This window comes from Mesocricetus auratus, unplaced genomic scaffold (genome assembly GCF_017639785.1).
Source record: "Mesocricetus auratus isolate SY011 unplaced genomic scaffold, BCM_Maur_2.0 Super-Scaffold_100003, whole genome shotgun sequence".
In the NCBI taxonomy this organism is placed as follows: domain Eukaryota; kingdom Metazoa; phylum Chordata; class Mammalia; order Rodentia; family Cricetidae; genus Mesocricetus; species Mesocricetus auratus.
Window position 1 is genome coordinate 50,604,019 of NW_024429188.1, and position 25,722 is coordinate 50,629,740.

Consider the following 25,722-nt stretch of genomic DNA (forward strand, 5'->3'; position numbering starts at 1 on the left):
ATCTCCTTGAACACAGGACCTAGATCCATTTACTTTAGAGCCTCTATTCTTCTCAAATTGCACATTTTGTAGTTTTACTTGCTCAACTTGTTCCTTTTTTATTATAAATCTTCATTAGCATTAACACTAATAACCCCATGATAGTCAATTCTAGATTGTTTTCTGAAACTACTCACTTTAGCCTCAGGCAGACTTTTCAGACAAGTGCAAAAAACAGTCACTTTCTTCATCAAATTTCACAAGAATGACTTCTAAGCAATATACTAAAATTCCTTTCCTATAAGATCTCTTGACCCCCACAGTTCATCAGATCACACTCAGCATCACTGTTTTCCATGCTTCTACTAGCATGGACCACTAAGCAGCAATTAAAGCATCCAACTTCTTTTCTAATCCACATTCCCAAGGTACATATTTCTTTTTAAAAAAGGATGATCAGGCCTATCACAGCAATACCCCAGTCCCTAATAACTACTTCTGTCTTAGTTAGGGTCTACTGCTGTGAAGAAACACCATGACCATGGCAACTCTTATAAAGAAAAACATTTAATGGGATGGCTTACAGTTTCAGAGGTTTAGTTCATTATCATCATGGTGGACATGGTGACATGCAGGCAGACCTGGTGTTGGAGAAAGAGCTGAGAGTCCTACATCTTGATCTGCAGGCAACAGGAAGTGAACTCTGTGTCACACTGAGCATAGCTTGAGCAAAGGAGACCTCAAATCCCACCCCCACAGTGACACACTTCCTCCTTCAAGGCCACACCTACTCCAAGATAGCCACACCTCCCAACAGTGCCACTCCCTTTGGAGGTCATTTTCTTTCAAACCACCACATTGTTACACTCAAAAAGTGTCTAAGGAAGTATAATGACTAAATATAATGTGGTATACTGAATAGAAATCCTAACATAAATATAAATAAAGAACAGAATCAATTAACTATATAATTAATGGTTCAAAGATTGTACCAAATTGTTCCTATGTTTAAGGAAAATATTCAATATTTGTCCTTTTGAGTCTGAAGTATTTCACTTAATAAAATGATCCCCCAGTTCCATCCATTTTCCTGCAAATGACATTGCTCATTCTTCATTAAAAGCTAGATAATGTTACATTGTATGTATATCCTACATTTTCTTTACCCATTCATCTGTTGATGGATATCTATGATGGCTTCATACCTTGGCTATTATAAATAGTACACAGTGAAAATGAATGAACAATTATCTCAATTTTTGTTGATACCCTGACTCAAAATTCAGTAGTGGTATAGCTGCATTACATGGCAGTTAAATATATTTTTAAAGACTCTGCTGAGATGGTTTGGGGTGATATTTTGTTTATGCTATAACAAATAAGCTTGCCTGAAGATCAGCGTGCAGAGCTAAGCCACTAGTTAGCCATAGAGGTCAGAAAGTGGTAGCATACACCTTTAATCCCAGCACTCAGGAGACAAAGGCAGATGGATCTCTGTGAACTCAAGGCACTATGGGATAAACAAGAGTTAATCTGCTTAAAAGAGAAACAGCTCACACAAAGGTGATCCCAGCTCATGGACTGATATGCCTTTAAACCCAGCACTAGGGTGGTGGAGACAGGAGTGATATGACTGTATAGAGAGGAATATAAGGCAGGAGGAAACAGGAGCTCAAGGCAGTCTGAGCGGCAGTCCATCTGGAAGTAGTCAGTCTAAAGCAGTGTGAGGTTTCATAGTCAGATGTAGGCTGAAGATGCAGTCTGAGATGCGGTCTGAGGATTTGTAGGGTCAGGATTGCTACCTTGGTCTGAGCATTGGTATTGGTAAGAACTCTAATGGCTGGCCACTCTGCTTTTCTGATCATTCGGGCTCTCCCCAGCCCAATAGCTGACTCTGAGTTCTTATTATGACCAAAAAGAATTTGTGCTACATCTGGCACCCAACTTTTGGGGTACAAATTCACAAAAAAAGCCATTTATCTGTGGCTTTGCATGCACTGGCATGCACTACCTTATATGTCATCCTAGAGCATTCATCCAGTAGCTGATAGAAGCAGAAGCAGAGATCCACAGCTAAGCACTGAGCAGAACTTCAAGAATCCACAAAGGGGTCAAGATCATGCTGGGGAAACCCATAGAAACAGTTGACCTGAGCAAGTGGAGGCTCACAGACTCCAGACTGACAGTGGGGAAACCTGGGTAAGACCCAACCAGGCCTCCTGAATGTGGGTTTCAGTTGAGGGGCCTGGGCAGTCTATGGGGTCTCTGGCAGTGCAACCACTATTTATTCCTAGTTCACAAATGGGCCTTGGGAGCCCATTCCCTATGGAGGGATACTCTCTCAGCCTAGATACATAGGGGAGGACCTAGGTCCTGCCCCAAATGACGTGACAGACTTTGATGATCCCCCATGGGAGGTCTCACCCTCCCTGAGGAGTGGATTGGGAGTGGGATGGGTGGTTGGTTGGGGGAATGGGAGGTAGAGAGAACTGGATTGGTATTAAAATAAGATTATTTTATTTTAAATAAAAAATTAATTAAAATTAAAATTAAAATTAAATGGGAAACACAATTACAATGGAGAAGGTTAAGTCTCTGTATACACAACGAATGATTTTAAATGGAACAATTAAATGAAGGCATAATCAACCTAGCAAGGATTGATATTAATGTTAATTATCATTTTGATTATACTTGTTGTCATTTTGATAACTCTTGGTTTGTCTCTTAAAAAGTTGTTTGATATGAGTGCCAAGATATAGGCCTTAGAAAAACTTAATAAAACAGATCACAGAGATATTCAAATCCAGACAGAGGAACTTAAAGGAGAACCAATTTCAGAATTACATTATAAAGTTAGAGAGGAACAGCCTTTGTAAGAGCTGATTTGACTCCTGTGGCAATGATAGATTTAAAGAGATTCAAGGAAGTGATAGTCTCATACAGCATGCATTCACTATTTGTGAAGCAGATATTAAAGTTGTAGTCAACTTGTAAACAGAATTATCCCTCAAGACTGGAAAGACTTGGTTACAGCAGTCTTGGAGCCTGGTTTACAATTACAATGGAGGACCTAGTGGAAAGAAGAGGCTAAGACCATTGAACAATGGAATAGAGACTGAGGTGTGGAAATCTCCCAAGATCAATTTCTTGGAAGTGGAAATTCTGCTAATATATAAAGTCAGTCTTTATATGATAGCCACACCCTGCCTTTATGCCATACAGCATCTTTGAATGCTTGAGACAGAATTGAAAACGTAGGAAAGAAGATTGAATCATTTACTAAAGTCATATAGAGCCCCCCAAAAAACCTTCACTGATTTCTAACAAAGATTGACATTGGCAGTATGTAGAATGACCAAATTCAGAAGCTAGACAAATAATAATTGAATCTGTGGCTCTTGAAAATTCTTATTCTCAGTGCAAAAGGATAATTAGACCTTTAAAGTCAAGATCAGCACCTATGGAGGAATTGTACACAGGGTGTTCCTAGACACAATGTTTTTTATAAGCATAATCCAAACACAATGCCCCACCCTTCTAAATTATGCAGAAGGAGTGGCAAAGACAAGCATTGGACTAATGAATGTAGATCAATAAGGGACATTCAAGGTAACCCTTTGCTATCAGGGAAACTTCTTGAGGGGCCTCTCTCAGGCCCCCATGTCAAATTCGGTTCAATTATTTACTGTCATCATGGAAACTCCTTCCCAGTACAATTAAAGAACCTAATGCCTATTGTTAAAAAAAATACTGCTCTGGATGCAGAACAACTATAGAAGAGGGAACACAAAATTCAGGAGCAACCAAAAATCAAAATTGATAAAGATTAAACAGTGTGACCACTCAATCTAAACTAATTTATAAAACTAACAAATGATTTTCGTTTGATCAGATATTACTTGTCAAAAGGGAAATTCCCCAAAGTTAGGGTTGGGGAGGGTTTTGTTTTGTCCTTTCAGGAAAATAAATACAACCATCTTGAAGAATATAAAGACCTTTGGACAAATAAACATCCAAAGAAGAAGGAAGAACTACCCAGAAAAAATTACCAAGAAAAGGAATCATCTGACCTAATGTTATCTCTGAAGTCTCCAAAACGATGATGGGATCCCAAAATGACAATTCCACCAGGACTATGACAATACCACTAAGATGAAAAACACTAATTAAAGATTGGCTTTGGATTATAAACTGCTCAGAACAATTTCAAGGTGACTAGCTGATATGATCCAGCCTCACAGACAATTCTAGCCAGGATTTGAGACAAGCCTTGCACTTTCCCATTATGCAGAGACTGGACAACAAATTATATGGCTATCTCTCCCAGGGCTTGACAATTAACCCATTTTTTTCTTTTCAGAATCCACTAAAGATGTCATCATCCACAGAGAGCAGGAAGTAAATTTAAGAACACAATGCCCACATTCCCAAGAGGTGGGGTGGGTAGATTTTGGTCATTCAATGGGTTATGGATATTTGTCATCATTTAGGTTACAAGTTGCTTTGGTAATGGTCAGGAAAAAAGCTAAACAAAGGAGATTAGATTCAGGTTTCTTGTTTTGGAAAGAAAAAAGAGGGATACAAATATGACAGGATAAAGGGGATTATTTAATCTACTCTAAAAAGATAAAATGGAGGATATAGATATTAGATAAAAAGATAGATTATTAAATCTACTTTTAAAAAGCAACTACTAGTTTTAAATATTTTACATTGGATTGGATTTTTGTATATTGTATACAAATTTTATATATCAATATAAATTTGAGATTAATTTTTAACAAAACATTCTGTATATACGTTTCTAATCTTGTTCAAGGTATTATACCTATATAGCTCATTTAACAATGTAATGCAAATTTCTAGTTCTTGAAAGTTATTGTTACCAACTACTTAGGATAAAAAGGAAATGCAAGTTAATAATTAGTCACCTATTACAATTGAACTTTTAGTCATATTAGGTATGTTTTCAAGGTCAAACAGAGAAATATTTTAGACAAACAGGTCATCTTCAAACACTTCAAAGACCTTATATTAAGGTCTTTTATACATTTTGAATTGATTTTTTGTGCAGGATAAGAGAGATGTATTTAGCTTCATTCTTTCACATGTGGATAACATATTTTCTCAGCATCATTTGTCTTTTTTCTGATGTATATTTTTGAAATCTTTGTCAAAAATAGGTGGCTGTCATTCATACAACAAAGATGTCTGTTCCACTATGTTCATAGCAGCTTTATTTGTAATAGCCAGAACTTGGAAGCAACCTAGATGTCCCTCAACCGAAGAGTGGATAGAGAAAATGTGGTACATCTACACAATGGAGTACTATTCAGCAGAAAAAAATAATGGAATCATGAGATTCGCAGGCAAATGGATGACACTAGAAGAAACCATCCTGAGTGAGGTAACCCAGTCACAAAAAGAGAAACATGGCATGTACTCTCTCATATATGGATTTTAGACATAGATCTGGGGAGTGCCAGCCTACAATCCTTTGGCCAGAGAGTCTGGGAAACAGAAACTTCATTTAGTGGCTGATCGAAGAAGAGGCAGACTCCCTTGGTTAAGTACTGAGCTGAACTCAAGAAAGCCAGTAACAGAGAGGGAGGACTGATGATCAAAGAGATTAAGACTGGGCTGGTTTAACCCCAGAAACAGCTGACCAGACAAAGGTTAACTCTTGAATCCCAGGCATCAGCCTGGGAATCCAGCATGGGACTGATCAAGACCCCCTGAATCTGGGTGTCAGTGAGGAGGCCTAGGGAATCTATTGAGCCTTGGGCAGCAGATCAGTACCCATCCCAAGTATACACACGGACTTTGGACTCCCATAGAACAATGTGAGGTGCACTCTCACCCTGAACTCTTGGGGAAGGGTCTAGGCCCTGCCCTATATGAAATGACAGACTATGGACACCCTCATGGAGGGCCTCACCCTCCCTGGGGGAATGAGGGGATAATGGGGGGGGTTGGGGGGAGGGCACAGGAGGAGGGGAAGGAAAGGGAGAGGGACCTGGAACAGACTTGTGAAGCAACCTTGTTTCTTATCTAAATTTAAACTGGAAAATAAAGTAAAATTAAAAAAAAAGAAAATAAAAAACATAGTTTTATATACTTGAAAAAATAGGTGGCTGTAGCTATGTGGTTTTAGAAATAAGTATATTTCAATGAAAAATCTTTTTATGGGAATGATGGGTCTTTATAGAGGAGTTTGTTTATTCTGTTTTAAAACTGGAATGTGGATGCAATGTATGAGAGAAGAATAAATAATAAAATAAATTATTAAAAATAAAATAATACTGGAATGTTCCTAATCATGGATTCCTCGGTGATTCATAGTAGTAGATGAATAACATCTCCTTACAAACACACACTATCCTTGGACAAATTTGGAGTCAAAATGTAACTAGCACCTAGCACAACTCTAGTGACTTTCCAGACCTGCACAAAAGGCTGTAGATGAAAACTGAAAAATAGAAATTGGCAATGCTTCATAACAACTACTGTGCCTTGACATTTGGCCAATATAAATCCAGCAAGAGCAAAACAGCACCAAATTAAATTGATTAATGCAAAACTATCGACAACTTTCAGTAGGCTAAGATTCAGCTTCACAAGACCCAAGATCTGGGATAAAAAACTGACACAATTTTTTATTGGGTAAAGTGCTTGGAAGGAGCAAACTAATTCCCAAAAGTTATTGTAGCATATTGTGCCTCATATACATATAACACATGACATATAGACAGATATACAGAAAACAAATAGAAATGTAAAAAATTAAGATATCAAGGATAATGGCACTTTCATTTTATTTTAAATCTACTTGTATATGTGTTTGCCTGAGTGGGGGTTTGTGCACATGGTGGAAAGAAGAGGGCATCAGATCTCCTAGAGCTGGAGTTACAGATAGATGTAAGTCATCTCCAATTCTCTGCAAGAGCAGCAAATACTCAACCACTGAGCTATCGTTCCAGCCCCACTTATTTTATTTTTACCTCAGCATCACACATTTTGCTGTGTGATACTCAATTTGTTTAGCCTCTGTGCTTTTTGTCTCAATATGATGAACTGCCTAAAACAAATATCTATCACCAGTCCTGGGGAGACGGCTTCATAACAATTGGATTTTTCAGAACTCATGTAAGAGTCAAGTGGGCATGGTGGCCTGTGTATAATCCCAGCAGGTGAGAGCATGGTGGCTTTTCTGTAATCCTAGTACACAGAAGGTGGAGATAGGTAATCCCTGGAGTTAACAGATGACCTAAACTAGCCTAAAAAGCAAGCTCTGGATTCAGCGAGAGACCCTACCTCAATATACAAGGTGGAACAGGGTTGAGGAAGACACATGATGTAAACTTTGGGCTTCCATATGCACACATGTGCACACGAACCCCCACTCCCACCCACAAAATGAACAAAATAACCTATCACCCTCATTTCATCCAACAAGTCCTGAAAGCTGGATGTACTTTACATGTCTTACAATTAAATGATGAAAACAAAATTGTGAACAATTTTAATTGTGTGTATATGTACGTATACAAGTCATTGGACATATGCCTCTCTTCCCTTAGTTAGTCATGAAGACATTTTAATGACTTTCATACTTTTTGTACTCCAGCAGTGAAAAAATTAAGAATCCCACCCCACTTCATAGACCACAATAAACTACTATTATTAATTCCCCAAGGTAAGCTTTCATGGAACAAGCAGCTCTAGAAGTAACTCCTTTTGTGCTCCAAGGTGCTTTTCTTAGAGGTGTAAGGATTTACTATGGTGTTCAGTGGTCAGACATCAAGCACTCCAGAAGCCTATCTAATTGTGCCAAATAAATTCGTCAAGAATTACGGGTTTGTTGTTATTAACTTTTAAAGAACAAAATCTGGGTGCTGGAGTGATGTCTTGATGGATTAAGAATAGAATTACATAATTTCCTCCCTTCCCTCACTCCAATTCCTCCCTATACCACCTTGCTGTCTCTCAAATTCATGACCTCTCTCTTTGTCTCTCTCTCCATATATCCTGAGTCCACTTTCTGTCCTTTGTATCCATATGATTTCAGGGCTGACTACTTGTTATTTGGTGACCTACTAGAGGACTCATCCTTGGGGATGACTAAGTTTTCCCCTCTCTGTAATCCTTAGTTATCTACAGTTCTTTGTCTATGGGCAGGGACCCATGAGATTTACCCCTTCCATGATAGCATGTCTATTGGCATTGTCTTTATTCAGATCTTGCTTAGGTACTGGTATTGTTGATGTATCATGGGTGCCCCTTCTCTGTCATTTCTAGGCAACATAGTCTCACAGAGTTTGCCTGGTCCTCCAGCTTTTATAATCTTTCTGGCCCCATTATCTGCAATGTTCCCTGAGCCTTAGGTACAGGAGTTGTGTTGTAGCTGTATCCGCTGGGACTAGACAACCCATGATCTATTGCACTCTGCATTTTTGACTGATTGTAGTTTTCTTTTTTTTTTGGTTTTTACGAGACAAGGTTTCTCTGTGTTGTTTTGGAGGCTGTCAGTCCAGCCCAGCCTCGAACTCACAGAGATCCGCCTGCCTCTGCCTCCCGAGTGCTGGGATTAAAGGTGTGCGCCACCACCGCCCGGCCTGATTGCAGTTTTCTATAATGGTCTCTGTCCATTGCAGAGGACCAGAATTAAATTTCTAGCTCCCACATCAGGCAGATCACAATTGCCTGTAACTCCAGTACCAGGAAATATGACACTCTCTTCTGGCCCTTGCAGGCACTGGCTTTAGCCTGATAATACTAACATGTAGACACACATACTTACACGTGAATTTTATATGTGTATGTATATTATATATTTATAAGTATATATATTTACCACACATGTAGTGGCTCCCAATCATCTATAGTTCCAGTTCCAGGGGATCAGACAACCTCTTCTCATTCCTGAGGATACTAGACACATGTGGTGCACATTCATAGATGCAAGCAAACATTAACACACACAAATAAATAAACATAAAAATTTTAAATATACATACAAATAAATTACAATTTTAAAAAGTTTTAATAACCAGAGCTGTGCAAAGAACAAGAATAAATTTCATGGTGAATATATCTTTGGTCCTTTTTTCCTTTTCTACAGTACAGGTAAGCACTATTGTATAGGTACTATTTATACCATTGCAATAGCTAAGTAGTATATATATGCCCCAAAAATTTTGTTGAAGATTTCAGTGCACAAAAGCCTTTCTGAAAAATGCATTCTGACATTATAAATCATTGAAAATCTATTCCATTTAGGAAACATATTAACTAATAAGTATAACCTATTCCCGTATAGGAAAAAATTAACAATTAGAGAAACTTAGAAACTGTATAGGAAAAGGAACAAAAGTATCAAAATATTAAAATATAGGCAGTCTTTGATTTCATTTTTCTATGCATATGTATTCCCCATATTTTATCAGAATGAAACATTTTATATTTAAAATTGAAGTTTTAGGTTTCTTTTTCTATCTTTTTGTTTGTTTTGGAAAGGTTTCAATACAAGACAGGGAGCCAGGGGGCTCAAGTATAATATTGGATGTATGCTCTTGTTAAGTTCTTTTTAGTTCTCTTGGCTTCTGTTTATTCCTTCACAAATGCGTTAAGGCACTGGCAAGGAGGTATCCCTCAAAACCCTTCTAATTTTGCCGTTCAGTATTCTATTGCAAGACCCACTTGAGTCAACTGAGCTGCCTAGAATCTTCACTAGTTGAAATTTATAGTGGGACATTATGCTCTTTGATCTTAAGAGACATCAACTGGTTGAATTTTCAAAATTTTGTATAACATGATTTGTGTATTTTTATAATGAAAATAATATAAATGTATCATTAACTCTAAGATACAGGGAAGAAATGAAGAATATAAAAAAGTAATAAATCCTCAAATTAGTTGTTGAACAGGAAAACAACAGAGAATGGCAGATACTTAAGAATCTTGCTTACATGAAGTTTAAAAACACTGAACAGTTCTATACATTGATTATGGCAACAACTACATGTGCTAAGGTATAGAAACAAAGTAGAAAATACACACCAAATTTATCTTAGGGCTTGTTGTTGGAAATAAGATTGGGCTTGGGGACAGAACTTAACTTGCCTGGTATGTTTCATTTTCTCTTTCTGATAAAAGTCGAAAGCAAAACTATATTCAAAATGCTAAAGTTAAGGATATATCCAGGAATGTTTGTCATATTACTTATTCTTGGTGATTTAGCAATACTTTTGATTATTCAAAACAAAAATCATACATGAATTTAAAAGAAAGGCGGATTTTTCCTATACACTTTAGTATTTGTGACATGTTAATGGATTTTCTTTTTTCCAGTGCTAGGATCAAATCCAGAACCTTAACTGTATTCTACTACTGAGCTATACTCCTACCCTTCAAGGATTATTTTCATAAATGACAAATGAACTTAACCTTAAAACTAGAGAACTTAGAAAAGAGGAGAAAAATAACAAGAGAGATGAAAATAAAGACAGTCACTGAGATAAGACAAGGGTCTTTGATGTATCGAAGTTCCCAAAGTAACTCAACACATTTGTGTTCCAGTCTGTAAGCCAAAAACTGAACAAATGCATATCTTTCAAGATTAGGGATCCTGGATGCTCCACCTTTCACCCTGTACTATAATATCATTTTTAAATTCCTCTTTTTAATAGATTTTTTCAAACAGAGGATGTCTCCTGTAAGCACTTACCTTCTTGTGGTATCTGTGACACACCCACAATGATATTAATTTTTGTCATCCCTTTCTGAACCAAAGTCATACTAGTTTCCAGGAATCATATGGGAAACAAGGTTTTCTGAATTTATTCCCTCACAGTAATTTAGCTTATAACATTTTTAGAAGATTTGTCTGCCCAGGCATGCCTTTAATCACAGCACTTGGAAGGCAGAGGCAGGCAGATTTCTGTGAGTTTGAGGCCAGTTGTGGGGACACCAGACCTTGAGCAGAGACCCACTTCCCCTTCGGCCTGGGAGTAGGCAGCTGTAAGGCAATGTTTACTAAAAACATGTTTACTAAAAACAATACAATGCCGGGGGCAATAAGTTCCTGGAAAAGGCCTGCCCACGGAAACCGCCCTGACCTCGACCTTGTCCAAAGACTAACTGCCTCTTCTGACACGCCCAGATCAGTTTTTGGTGTCAGAGCAGAACCAGCCAGGGTAGAGGAGAGAGCACAAGCTTCTCTGGAGGGAGCCTTTCTTAGGAAGTTTTCTTGAACCTTTTTGGGGCCTGCTTAAAGTTTTCTTTACATCGTTGAACAAGTCTCTGTGTTGTCAATCCCCGACACCCTCAGCACGTTCTCGGACACAAGCCGCGCAGCTGACGCGACAGCCAGTCTCTACAGAGTGAGTTCCAGGACAGCCAGGGCTGTTACACAGAGAAACCCTGTCTCAAAAAACCAAAACATAAATGATAAATAAATAAATAAATGTGTGCATCAGCACACGCAGCCTTTTTTTTTGAGACAAGGATGACTTTGAACTCTTTAAATAATTTAAAGTATTTATTTTATTTATATTTATGTGTATGTGTATGCATATATGAACGTGTGTGTGTGCGTGTGTGTGTGTGTATGTGTGTGTGTGTGCACGCATGCACAGACCAGGGAAACCCTGTCTCAAAAAAAAAACCAAAAGAAAAAACAAACAAACCCAAAAAACAACAACAAAAACAACTGTCTTATTATGGAAGTTGAACCTAATGAAGAGAAGCTTTTCAACTCTCCCCCCTTAATCCCCTTAATTTCCTCTTCCAAGTTAATACCACAGTCATAAAAACATCATCTTGGAATTTGTCAGTTTATCAACTTGGAAGAAATATCTATAATCTTGGCCTCTTTGTTGTGTATTTGTTAGTCAGTGAATCCATTTGTTTTTTATTAACTCACTGTCTCCTGATTCCTAGCCCTGGCTCCTTCTGTCATTCATTTTGGCTCATCTCTCAGCTATAAACTCCCTTTGCTTTTGTACCTTATATTATAATGGCCGTTTTTAATGTTTCTTCCCATTCAGACCCCATTCACACACAGGAGCTCAAGCCTCTCTTGTCTGATGTACCTGAAGGACTGGATCCAGGCTGTACTCTTTCAGGGCAGCAATGACCTTGCTCCAGCCACACAATACACTAGGAAAATAGCTGCAATCAAACAACATACAGATCCTGGGCAACATCAAAGGGAAATTTAAAGACTCTATTGACAATTGAGAAGCAGTAGGTTGGGAAGGGAATCATGTGGAACACAGTATTAAATGCAATGGATAAAGACAGGCTTCATGCATTTGGAAGTAAGATTTCCCATTATCTCCTGATTAAAGAAAACAATGATAGGGAAATCCAAAAGAAAAGATCAAGGTCTGGCCTATAATCATCATTGTGAGTCAGAGTGATGCAGAGTGTGCCTCTGAAAGACTCACTTGAGCATTTCTGAGATTCAGTTCTTCAAAACAGAATCTGTTAACCATCATGCAAGCTTCAATTTTACAACTTAAAAAAGCTGGCATTGGAGTTAAAGGGAAGCTGCTTGTCTTACATGGTAACCGATATACACATGGTGCACATACACAAGGCATACATGTAAAATAAAAAGAAACATAAACAATAAAATAAATCACTCGTCAAGCTCAGTAATCAACGTGGCTCAGTAATCTCAGCACTCATAAGGCCAAGTCAAGAGGATTGTCATGAGTTCTGGGCCAGTCTGAGTTTTATAGTGAGCTCCAAGCTAGCCTGGAATTACATTGTGAGACTCTGCCTCAAAACCAAAACAAAACAATAAAACAAGGAAAAGCATCCCTGATACTAAGAAACATGAGATCTCAAACTGAATGAAAACCGATGTTCAAACCAAAGTGACTAAGAAATGAGAATTACCTGTGAGGAGAGAAGGGAGGGGAAACCGCAGTTAGGGTTAGGATATATTGAAAACAAAACAAAAGAAAAAATAAAAACAAATAGAATTACCAAAGATTTTAAAACTACTGTAACAAAAATGGTTCAATTAACATTTACAAGTACTTTTGGAACAAAGAGACGATAAAAAATACAAAAATAGAGCATATATAGAAAAACAGTAGAAATTTTAGAAATAAATAATAATAAATAAAATAAATTGTATTTAGAAATGCAATAGCACAAATTTTCTCTATAGTAAAACAGAAAGTACTGAGAAAATAATCAGTTGACTTGATAGAACGATGGGTACCATTCAGTCTGAGTGAGAAAGAAAGACTAGGTTGAGGAAAAGGTTCGACTACTCTGGGAATTATAGGACTAAAGTAAAAAGTTTCCGGTAGTCAGAGGAAGCCAAGAATGATAGGAGGTGGGTCAGGGAATTCCAGCAATAATGGCTATTTTTAAAAGTCTTAAAATTTGCAAAAGATATAAACCTACAGGCTCCAGAAGCTAACTATATTTCAAAGTAGGTAAAATCAAATAAGTTCATGTCAAGGCACATCATGGTCAAACTTTTTTTTTAATCTTGAAAGCAGTAAAGATAGATATGGACCCTTATCTACAAGGGAAAATAGTCAAATGACAGCAGATTTCTCATCAAAATCCATGGAAGCTAGAATGGGATGACATAGTTCTCAAGCACGTTCATAAAAGAACTGTCAACCTTGAATCTCAGATCCAGTGAAAATATGCTTTGGGGAATTAAAGCAATAAAGAAATTTTCAAATGGAAGAAAATTAGAATTTCTTGCTAGCAAACCTGCACTGAGGGAATTATTAAAGGAAGTTCTGTAAACAGAAAGGGACATGCAAAAGACATGATCTTGGAACATCAGGAAGAAAGAACAACACAAAGAGAAAGGGTAACCTTCCTCAATTATGTTTTATAGCTGAAGCAAAAATTATAACACTATCCAATGTAGTTAAAAATACATAGAGAAGAAATATTTTAAACCATTATGTTATAAATAGGGAAGAGTAAAGAAAGTTGAGATAAAGCAAGGTTTCTATAATTTACTAAAGTAGCCAAGATGTCATGTCAATCTTAGTAGGCTCTAATAAGTTACAGACTGTCTCTCTCTCTCTCTCTCTCTCTCTCTCTCTCTCTCTCTCTCTCTCTCTCTCTCTCTCTCTCTCTCTCTCCCCTCCTCCCTTCTCGCTCCTTTCCCTCCCTCCTTCCCTTGGCCCTCTCTTTTGGAACCAGTTTATCCCTATGTAGCCCAAACTGAACTTGAATTATATAACCCAGGTTGTTCTCCAACCCAAGCTCCTACTACTTGAGGCTCCCAAGTGTTGAAGTGATAGGCACGTGCTACAATACCCAACTTAGGATAGTTTATTTTTAAAAATTCAAAACTAATTTTTAGTTTAAGAAACTTACCATACAAACCAATAATCATATCACAGAAAAATGAAAATTTGTGTTCTCTCAAATACCAATACATTAATGTCCACAGCAGCTTTGTTTGTTGATAGGCTTTGTTTATTTGTTGATAGACAAGCAAAGTCTCTCAACAGGTGAAAAATTAAACTGTCATTGTCATACTACACAAAACTGTTGAATATCAAGAAAATATGAACTATTTATATACAAAACAAATTGGATGGCTGGGCCTGGTGATGCACCGCCTTTTAAAATATTTTTTATTTTTAAAACAATCTTATTTTACATACCAATCCCAGTTCCCTCTCCTTCTAATCCTCCCTCTTCCCCCACAATCTCCCCCATCCCACCCCTCCATCCACTCCTCAGAAAGGGTGAGGCCTCCTATGGGGAATCATTAAAGTCTGTCACATCATCTGGGGCAGGACCGAGGCCAGCACACTGTATCTAGGCTGAGAGAGTATCCCTCCATGGGGAGTGGGCTCCAAAAAGCCAGCTCAAGCACTAGGGATAAATACTGCCTCCACTGCCAGGGGTCCCACAGACTGTCCAAGCCCCCCAACTGACACCCACATTCAAACGGCCTGGTTGGGTCCTATGCAGGTTGCCCAGTTGGCAGTCTGGAGTCAGTGGGCTCCTACTTGTTCAGGTCAGCTGTTTCTATGGGTTTCCCCAACATATCTTGACCCCTTTGCTCATATTATCAGTCCACCCTCTCTACAACTCCAGGAATTCAGCCCAGTGCTTAGCTGTGGATCTCTGTTTCTGTTTCCATTAGTTACTGGATGAAGGGTCTAGGATGACATTTAAGGTAGTCATCAATCTGATTATAGGGGAAGGGCATTTAAGGTACCCTCTCCACTATTGCTAGGAGTCTTACCTGGGGTCATCCTTGTGGATTCCTGGGAATTTCTCTAGTGCCAGGTTTCTCATTAACTCCATAATGACTTCCTATATCAAGGTATCTCTTTCCTGGCTCTCCTCTATCCTCCCTACAACTCGATCTTCCTGATCCATCATGTTCTCTCTACTCACCTCCCCTTCTCCTCTCCCCACTTACAGAATTCAGAAGGCAGAAGCAGGCAGATCTCTGATTTTGAGGCCATTCTGTTCCACACAATGAGTTCTGGCTAGCCAGGGTTACAAAGTCGGATCCTTTCTTAAACAAACATCACAAACAACAACAAAACTCCAGTAGAGCCGGGGCATTATGCTATGCGAAAAGAGCAAACCTGAAAAAATCATATACTCTATGACTCCACTCATGTAATATTCTTGGAATATAGAAACTATAGATATGGGCAACAGAATAGTGATTATGGAAGTTTAATATGGCATAGAGTAAAAGTACAAAAACTATAATGGGTAAAACATAAGAAATCTCTTGTGATGGAATAATATATTTTCTTGATTGTGTTGGTAGTTATACAAATATACATATGTGATATGATGGTATGGAATTGTACACAGTCACTATTTCAAAGCCAAATTTATGATTTTGAACTTACATTATGATTATGCAAGATACAACAATTGGCAGAACTAGGTGAGAGGTACATAAGGCCCCTTTGTCCTTTTAAATTTCTGTCAATCTAACAATTATTGCAGAATAAAAATTAAAAACAAAAATCAACTAATTGTGATTGGCAGACCAATTGCTTTTCAAAAATATTCACACCTTACTCCCAGAACCTGTGAATATTTTAGGTTATATAATATAAAAGTAATTAAGATTTTAGATAGAATTAAGGTGGCAAATCAGAACCTCTGAGTTGGGGAGATTGTCCATTCAGGGAAACTCAATACAATTATAGTGGTATTTGTAGGGGGAAAACAGAGGAAGAAGAGTAAAACTCAGAGATGCAAATATAAACGAAATTGAAGTGATGAGATGTGGGGACATAATCACCCACTGGAAGCTTTGAATATGGACGGTCTTCAACAAAATATGAAATATAAGTAGCATCTAGGAGCTAGAAAATAGATGGAAATAGAATTTCCTTCTATGGTCTCCAAAAGGAACACAGTTCTTTATATACCTAGTGAAACAGAGTTCAGACTACTGACATCCACAACTACTGAACACTAATTTATATTGTTTTAAACCACTAAATTTTGGGAATATTTTTTAAATAGTAGCCACAGTAGAAAACCAAAACATTCACTAACAGTTAAAACTAACCCACTCAAAGATAGACAATTGGGACCCTAGGGCTTTGGAGCATTCGGTTGGTAATGTGCTTACTGCATAATCATGAGGATCTGAGTTCAATCTCCAGCATCCACATAAAAAAATCAGGCACAGTAATCCCAGCTCGAGAGAAGAGGAGGCACGAGGATCTCAGGGAGTTGCTGGCAAGCCCATTTAGTGAACTGACAAACTCCAGGTTCAGTGAGAGACCTGTCTCAAAAAATAAGGTGGACAAACAGGCATAAATGTGGGAAAGGGACTTGGAAAGAGGCCTTAGCAAGGATGGGGGGCTAATATCAGAGGATGGGGGATGAGCGTAATCAGAACAAATTATATATATATATATATATGTATATATATGAAGTTGTCAAAGAATAAATTTAATTTCAAGCTTAATTTTAAATACAATTTATAAGTTTTTAAAATTTAATTTTAAAACACAACAAGGTGAGGGGTGGGAGGGGAGAACTGTGGTTGGAATGTAATATGAAATAAAAAATAAAAAATGCAACAAGGTGGAGAATGATTGATGAACACACTCAATGTCCATCTCTGGTCTTCCCATAAATTCCCACTCACAAACAATCACATCTGCAATACACCAACATGTATAGATTGTGCTCTCTGGTAATCATCAATGTATAATGATGAATTCCATTTGCAATTCTACATCACAAATAAAATCAATGGTAGAACATCTTCCCCCAGAATTGTAAGGAAAAGAAACACGTTGCTCTCTATTAAATGGAACTTATTAAACCAAAGAGGGTATAAAAACAGAAACATTTGTGTCATAGAAGCTGGAAATCTTGCCTTAGTCCAGTTTGAGACCTATTTGCTGAGGAATTTTCTGCTATGTTAAGATAACTGTACTTATTTGCCAAAGACATAGAATACAGAAACAATAGAAAAATGCACTGAATTAGTAAAAATGTAGGTAAAAGACACAATCACCTAATTTCCTGTGACAGGACAATTCATTTTTTCCTTTTTCTCTCTGTGTCCCAATATCCCAATGCTTAGCATATAATAGATGCTCAAAAACATTTGATGAATTGTACTATAAATGATAACTAATAGACCCATGAAGCATTCGATTCTATTAACCCTCATACTTTATATAGTCCAAACCACTAACACAAGAATGCCATAAACATTTAGTCATGAATAGTGATTCTACATATTACCATTCCAACTGCGAGGCATAGATGTGGCATATGTTTATTTTTGCAGCACTACAAAGATTCGCATTTAGTATATGATATTAGAGTTCCAAGATGAAATCTTTTTACTCATTCCAGGAGGACTAATACTCGAAAAGGCCCATGGATCCCATGGGTGTCATGAACATATCTGTCATTTCCCTCTCTGACCCCATCACCACACCTAAAAACTGGTACCAAGAATAGTTTTCGATTTTTGTTAAGCCCCTGAATAAGTAAAATATATAGACAGCAAATCACAGAAGAGATAAAGGGTAGGGGAAAAAGAACATGATGGAGCTTTTATGGAACATAATATATTAATACGGAAGTTGTTGGGGTGAGAGCTGAACACATATTTTTGTTTCCATATTTTTCCTTTCTTTTTGAGATTATAATATAATTCTATCATTTCTCCCCAACCTTTCCTCCCTCCAACCCTCCCATATATCCCTCCTTGCCCTTTTACATTTACAGCTTCTTTTTTCATTAATTATTTTTTTACATACATGTATATGAAAAAAGAATTTTTAAGAATCCTACGGTTAACAAGTCTAGGATTTGTTCAAATGAGGAAATTTATTTAGCGTAAGGACAGTAATATTCAAGCAAGTATTAACTGGCTCTTTTTCATATTTAAAATGCCTATGAAGGTTAATCAGAAAAGTATTTGAAACATTAGCTGAGGGTGACAGACCATGAGTATACTAACAATATGTTTGTTTGATTGTTTTTGAGAGTCCTTTTCATGGCTTTTGTTTCAAGCTACTGTGACCATGACAGTCGTGCATCAGGATTTCTGTAACAACTGAGTAAAAGGTAGTGGCAGTTCAGAGGTTTGTTTTTGTTTGTTAGCTTGTTTGTTTTTGGAAAAATGGTTTCTCTGTGTATCCCTGGCTGTACTGGAACTCACTCTCTAGACCAGGTTGGTCTTGAACAGAGATCTGCCTGCCTTTGCCTCCACTGGCTGGTCATGCAGAGGCTTTTAACTTGTGATGCATGATTGGACTTACTGAAATGAATGCATATTGTGTATGTGTGTATGTGTGTATGTGTGCTCAGTTCTCTGAAGAGCACATACTTCAAATTTTCATAGCAGTTCATGCTACAGTAAGGGACCACTAGGCTGAATGGTGATGGTCCTTTTTCCACCTCTGCTTAGTAAGGCAACATACCTTTTGAATGTGCTTCATTTGCTTAATAGCTAAAAAGAAAGTGAGGTTCTGCTCAGACAAGCCATTGAGACTGACTTATGGATTAATAAATAGTATGTGTGCCAGGAAAAACATGGCAAATATTGGATAAACAAGAAGAAAAAACTCAGTAGTACCATAAAATTTAGGTTACTGCAGAGGAGAGAAAAAAGATAATTATTGCTACATTGACTGAAACAAACATTAACTTGTAAATTTTGCTTTTTAGGTAATCACCCTGCTACTCTTCCTGGTTTTGGTTAATCTCTCAAGCTCTAGATATTAGTTGAGGTATGGAAAGTAGACTGATTTTAACAATGGATCTGGTAATGCTCAACTAAGTAACAGGAGCTTGAAAATATTTACAAAAAGCACTTTTACCTGGCTTCACTTTTTCCTTCTTGCTTACAATATTATTCCATGATAGGTCATATTTAGACTGGGGAACGACAGTTTCATTCGCTCCAGCCCCAGAGAAATGAAAGCCAATCACAGATACTTAGGAATGGGAGGCAAACAATTTAAGAGATCATCTTGTCTCCTATTCACACTTCCCTTATTTCTACATTTTTTCTTCATCAACATACTTTCTGATCCTGAGGCTTTCCGAATAAACTTTAAGCTTGTTATCTCTTAAAAATGTTTAAAAAGCTTTTTACTTCATGGGTGTGGTGTTCTGTGTGCATGCATGCCTGTGTACTAGGAGGCCTTAGAATTAGAGTGGACCTGAACTGCCATGGGGATGCTGGGAATCAAACTCAGGTCTTCTAGAAAAAACGGTCAGTGCTCTTAACTTCTCTCTATATCCAGCTTATTACTTCTTATCAGGCTTTCATGAAAGTAAGAACAGGCACTCTCCAGTGTGTAGATGGTACCTCTTTGAGTGCATGTGCATGTGCAAACACAGAATTCCATTTTGTAGTAATGTCTTTGAACTTAATATTCCAATTCTGTTGTTCACAAAGCATCAATCTGTCTGAGGCTCTTCTATAGAAAGACCTCTTGACTGACAAAGGTAGAATTAACTAGATTAAGGAGCCATTGTATCTCTGAAGCTCATTATTACCAAGCTTTGCAAATTAACTATCATCTCAAATTAGGAAATATAGTTTTTTTAATTTAAAGGTGTCCTATATTCAAGTAATCATATAATTTTTAATGAATGAAATAAGTATGCCACAACATATGCTAACCACTGATATCCCAAATAGAGGAAATACTTTAACTTCATCCAAATGAAATGGATCTCTTTCTTGTCATCTTCTTCCTCCTCCTCCAGTCCCCTCTCTCTCCCCTTCCCTCCCTCTCTTACTCCTCCCTATCCCACTCTTTCCCTCCTCCCTCTCTCCCTTTCTGTGAGAAAGTCATATGTATCCTGGCTGGCCTCAAATTTGCTATCTACAGATCATGACTTTAAATTTCTTGTCTTCCTACCTTGTCTTCTTGAACTGGCATTACACCACAATGTTGTCCAGTTTAGGTGTTGCTAAGGATTGACACAGGGCTTCATGCAATTCCTCCTTTTTTAAAACAAGATTGGCTCGCACGACATACCCCAAGACTGCCTTGAACTCACTTTCCAAGGTTGGTCTCAAACTCAGGATCTTCTTGCCTCTGCCTCTTGAGGGAGGGATTATACCAATCTGTCTTTATGCTTGTTCTCGATGGAGGTTGAGTCAAATTTACCACAACATTTAGGTTCAGTGTACAGATTTTGTTCTCAAGCCTCTGAACACTTTCCAGATGAGCATCAGGAGAATTTTTTTCTTGGGCTAGTTTGTGTGACACTTGAAAAAAGCATTGAGAGAATGAAGCTAACATTTTTAATACGATTTGGGGGTATGTGAGAAAATGGTACAATATTGCTTGCTTAAATCAAAGTCATCGTATGGGGAGAAATAAGATAATCTATGGTCATGCCATTTAGGAAAAAAACTGGACGTATGCATAATAGCTGGTTTCATTTATTCATCCAGGTTTTGTAGCACATGTATGTAATGACAGTACTTAGGAGGTAGAAGCAGGAGGTAGGAGGATCATAAGTCCAAAACTAGCCTGGGCTACAAACGAGACCCCGTCTCAAAACACAAGACAAAGACAAAACCACCAATGGCTGAGAACGTAGCTCAGTGGTAGAGCGCCTGGCCTGTGCTCCCTCTTCAGCATGGGAAAAGGGAAAAAGTAAGGAATAGAACACAACAGAAACAGCACAAACGCTGGGTCTCCTTTTTTTTTTTTTTTTTTTTTTGCTAGAGAACAAGCAAAGGAAAGACATTAGATCATATCACTTACAAGAGAAGAAAGGGTACATTCCTTAGCCAAAGTCTGTGGATCACTGAGGGAGAGCCCAAAGGCCATTGCCTCTACCTGGAGCAGGCCTTAAAAAGGCAGTTTCTCCTCTTGCCCCCTCCCTAAGTTGTCATGTGTTTGTTGCTGCGTAAGGTCAATATTGTTTGATAAGACAGGAATTTTGGTCTCTGCCTGGAAACACCTGTTTTCTGGATAGAAGTGAGGGTATAAACTTAAAGGAAATCTGAAGAAGTGCTCTTGTCCAAGGTTCTTTGTTTTGATTTCAAACGGCTCTGGATAAGTGTCCTGAACAACCAGCTAAGTTCTTTGTGTCTAACCTTGTGACCTTGGATTTGAAAAGGTGCTCTGGTGGGGAACTATTAACTAGGGGGCTCAACTCTCAGAGGGAATAATGAATAAAATTTAAAGTTTAAATCTGAAATCCAAGATGGGAAAAACAACTAGGCCTCAAATGTCCTACTTCTCGGTGAACGCTTCCCTTTCCCTATCACTCCTCTGATCCTTCTCTTTCTTTTGCTTACTGCCAGCAGGAACGTTTTAATCATATGTGTGCCAACAAAAAAAGTTTATATGTAACTGTCAAAGGCCAACTAGGATCTCCTCTTACTACAAAGGAAGGGGCTTGCAGAAGAAAAGAATTCTAGTACTGGATTTAGGAAAAGAGAAACTTTAATATATGCTTCTTTGGTTAAGATAGTCCCTCCCTAAGCAAACATTTCAGTGAGACTAGAACCTCCACAGTGATTGTGTTAGAGTTCCAAGAGCTTGTCTTTGAGTGTTTTAAATCCAGTCGTATCGCTTTTTCTTTCTCTCTTCTACCTCCGTAAACACAAGCAAAGCGAATCGACAACACATCTTTAGTTCTCTGTGCTCTCTGGGTAGCTTACAGGTAATCAGATTTAAAAAAAAAAACAAAGAAAGAAAAAGACGGGAGAAACACAGTGAGTAAAACAGAAAGCAGCAGTGTTCTGTAGTTGTTTGACTTTGGCAACAGGGCTGTTACAGGTTTGCACGTGTGTGCCTACATGTGTGCATGTGTGTGTTAAAAAGCATTGATGCATCAAAGATTTATTCATTGAACAGGCTGATTTATTTAACAGACTTGACATATATCAAATTCTGCCATGTGCTTATATAATTGTTACCCATTTATCAGAGCTGTAATTTAGGCAAATATTTGTTTTAGAAGTATCTTCTTTTAAATGGCTTTCTCTGGCCTGCTGCACAATCAATCTGTGGTTCTTTTTAATTATGTTAACAATAGCTATTTGGTTGGAGTCTGTGAAATCTAATCTTTTCTCCCAAACTCTTTTCAGTTTTCTCAAGTAACTACTTTCAAGTTAAAATCACACTGTAGGAAAAATTTAAATATGCACAATGTTCTTTTATGTTTTGATATTTTGAATGCTAGGTCTTCAAATAGCAGTTTATTGACATTGTTAAAAATACAGATCTGATACTGGTAAAGTAAAAACTACCTAAGGGGACAAAATGATATGATTTTTGTGGTCTTATTTCTGTTGGGTGTGTGGGATATGGAGATAGTAAAAATAGCCAATGGGGGGTACCTACAAAAAGAATCTAGTAGAAAAAGATAAATAAATGAAATCAAATCTCAAATCTGACAAATTTTGTTAAATCACCCTACCCTATTTGAACACAAAAAATTATATCTTTTCAACTCAAATGCATGCAATCTATCTAGGTTCTGTGGGAGGTAAAATTTTGCAAAGTATTTCCAAGAAACAAAAATGTCTAATCATTGGCTGCCAGAGCTGCTCTGAATTTCCTCATTGTAGATATGTTACTTGCAAAAAACAAGAGGTTTATTTTGACCTCCTTGGTCAAGAAGTGTGGAAACCACATAAGAAATAAGGGTGGAGATAGAAGGGAAATCCCACCATCACACAAGTACATTTTTGACCTAGTAAGCAAATACGCTTTTGTTGTTAGTGCTGGGTAAAACGTACAAGTCTTCCAGAAATTAGAGACTGTAATAAAAATGTACCAGCCCAAATTTAAATTGCTCACTAGACAGATGGCTAATTATATTCACAGCCACATATTTCACTGGGATAGAGTTTCAGACACTCAGCCAGTTTTATTTGATTAGCCGGTTTTCTAGTTAATATGTTAAATGACAGTTACTTGGGGCTTTTTTGTTTCTTTCTAAAAATATATTTTCAATAAGTGTAAATTCTCCTCTGCCTTGAGAACGTCACTGTTGTAAATAAAATGTTTGGTCATGCTACCCATGTGTAAAGATGTGCGTTTCACTCCGCAAGCCCCAAATGGTCTCTCGCAGTTCAGAGAAAACCATTGGAGTACCTTTTATTCACCAAGCAAATTATTCCAGGAACTGTTAGCACACTCTGCTTCTCCAACTAAAACAGTTTTTCAAATCCTAGCGCTAAAGTGGTTTTTTTAAAGTCCTGTCAACCCCACACACTATTGTGTCTTCTCAGACGCGTCTAGAAAACGGAACGTTAGAAAACGCTACACACCTAAGTGTGTTGTTGTGCCCACAATTGAACATGTTAGTAGTCAAAGCCCAGAAGCCAAATATGAGACTCGGTCATTCCAAAATGCTACCAGAAGGTAGACAGAAATGTGGAGTGCTGGTATCGAAAAGAGGATCTCAACTGATTTTTTTTTTAACTTTCAAAAAGACTAAAAGCCGTGCGCGGGTGGTTCGGTCCCTCACGAGTCAGGCAGGAGCAGTCATGCTGAAAGCACTGGATTCCTGGGCTGAATCGCGCGGTCTGCACACTTTCCAGAGCGTGGCCGCCCCACGGTCTCTCCGCCCGCCGACTGCCGAGGACCAAGGCTGCCGGGGACCGGGGCTGCCAGGACAGAGGCTGCCGGGGACGAGGCGCAGCAGCGTGTCTGCAGGCGCGGCAGCCAGGAGCTCCCCAGCCCTGGAGCAAAGCGTCCATCTGCCCCGCCGCCGAGGAGGGAGAGCGGGAAGGGGCAGCGGGCCAGTTTCCGCAAAGGTGCCATGCTGCCCGAAGCTCGCTTGGGTCCCTAACTTCTCGCCGCTGCCGCCGTGCTCTACTGGCGGCCGAGGTGACCAGGGACGGCCGGAGCGCTCGGGAGCCCCGGGCGGGGGAGGCGTCGGCGCCAGCTCGGCTTCGCACCTCTGTGCCTTCGGCCGGGACGCCTGGCGAGGTCGCCGCCTGGGCTTTCCCGCTCGCCCCGAAGCGTGGCTCGGCCGTGGCCGGTCACCCGGCCGGAGCTCCCCCAGGGTCATGGAGCCCAAGGGAGGTGGCAGTCGGCTGGCTCCGGCTGCCCTGCGGCGTGCGGCGTGGGAGCGATCAAGCTGGCGAGCGGTGGCTCCGACCCGCTCTCTTCCCCTCCCCCTCCCCCGGCGGCGGCGGCGGCGGCACACAGGCCTTTCCTAGATTGCAGCGCTTGCTGGCTCGCTTGCTCGCTTGTTCGGCGGGTCGAGCCGGGCTCCCTCGCCCTCGCGGCCTCGCTCCCTGGCGAACACAGACACCGCACGCATGCCATTCGCACACACACACACGCGCACACCACACACACATATACACACACACATGCACAGACACGCACGCACACACACACATGCACACACACATGCACACACGTCCTCCCTGCTGGCTTTCCTTCCTCGTCTTGTCGCTTGGCTCTCCCTCAGTTCCACGCACCCCCCACCCTCTCCAGCTGCCGCCTCCCGGTGCCGGCCTGGGAGCCCAGCGAGAAGGCCCGGGGGGTGGGGGAGAGGACAGGCTGGATGGCAGCGCTCACACTCACCTCGCAGGCCGCCTCCCCGAGGCGCACGTCGCTGGCAGCTCCGGCAGGCAGCCAACGTCCCGAGCTGTGGCGGCCGCAGTCAAGGCTGGGCTGCTGCCGCCGCCGCTGTCGCCGTCGCTGCAGCTGTTCGAGCCGCCGTCGCCGCCGCTGCTCCCGCTTACTGCTGCCGCCGTCGCCGCAGCGTCTGCCTCAGCTCCATGCGCGGGGCCCGCCAGGTGGACGCGCCTCGCTCAGCTCGCTCTCTCAGGTTCCGCCGCCGCCGCACTAGATGGAGTCAGAGCTGTCGGGCTCGGGCGCGGGAAGTCACAGCCTCCACGGCCGCCTGCCCGCCCGCCGCCGGCTCCTGGCTCAGCGGTCCTTTCAGCGCGCCGCTCGCTCCCCCGCTCGCCCGCTCGCCCGCTCCGGGACGACCTCGCTCACAGGCTGCTACGCGCGAGGTGCCTGGGACCAGCTCTGCGCGGTGGCTGCAGCCGTCCGCGACAGGGAGAGGCGGAGGGCTGTTGCGACTGCCGCTAGCGCTGGGAACGCTACTGCTAAATGCTGCCACTGCCGCTACTGCCACTGATGTGGTGGCGGCGGCGGCGGTGGCTGCTGCTGCTGCTGATGCTACTGGTTTTCCTTCCCGGGTTCTCCCCCTGCCTCGGCCCCCTCCTCCTCCCCCTTTCTCCTCCTCCTCTTCCTCCTCCTCCCCCTTCTCCTC

At 40.0% G+C, this 25,722-nt stretch overlaps 1 protein-coding gene across 2 annotated transcripts in view; it reads right to left on the minus strand.

Annotated features, from left to right (window-relative positions):
- The window catches only part of Nexmif (neurite extension and migration factor), a 167,545-nt gene extending 142,430 nt beyond the window's left edge, over positions 1-25,115 (minus strand). Inside the window, exon 1 of one of the 2 annotated variants that reach the window (XM_040744296.1) lies at positions 25,023-25,115. The gene's annotated coding sequence lies outside the window, so the exon portion shown is untranslated. The remainder of the gene's footprint in view (positions 1-25,022) is intronic. The other variant, XM_040744295.1, reaches the window with a different exon arrangement.
- Positions 25,116-25,722: the final 607 nt, after the last annotated feature.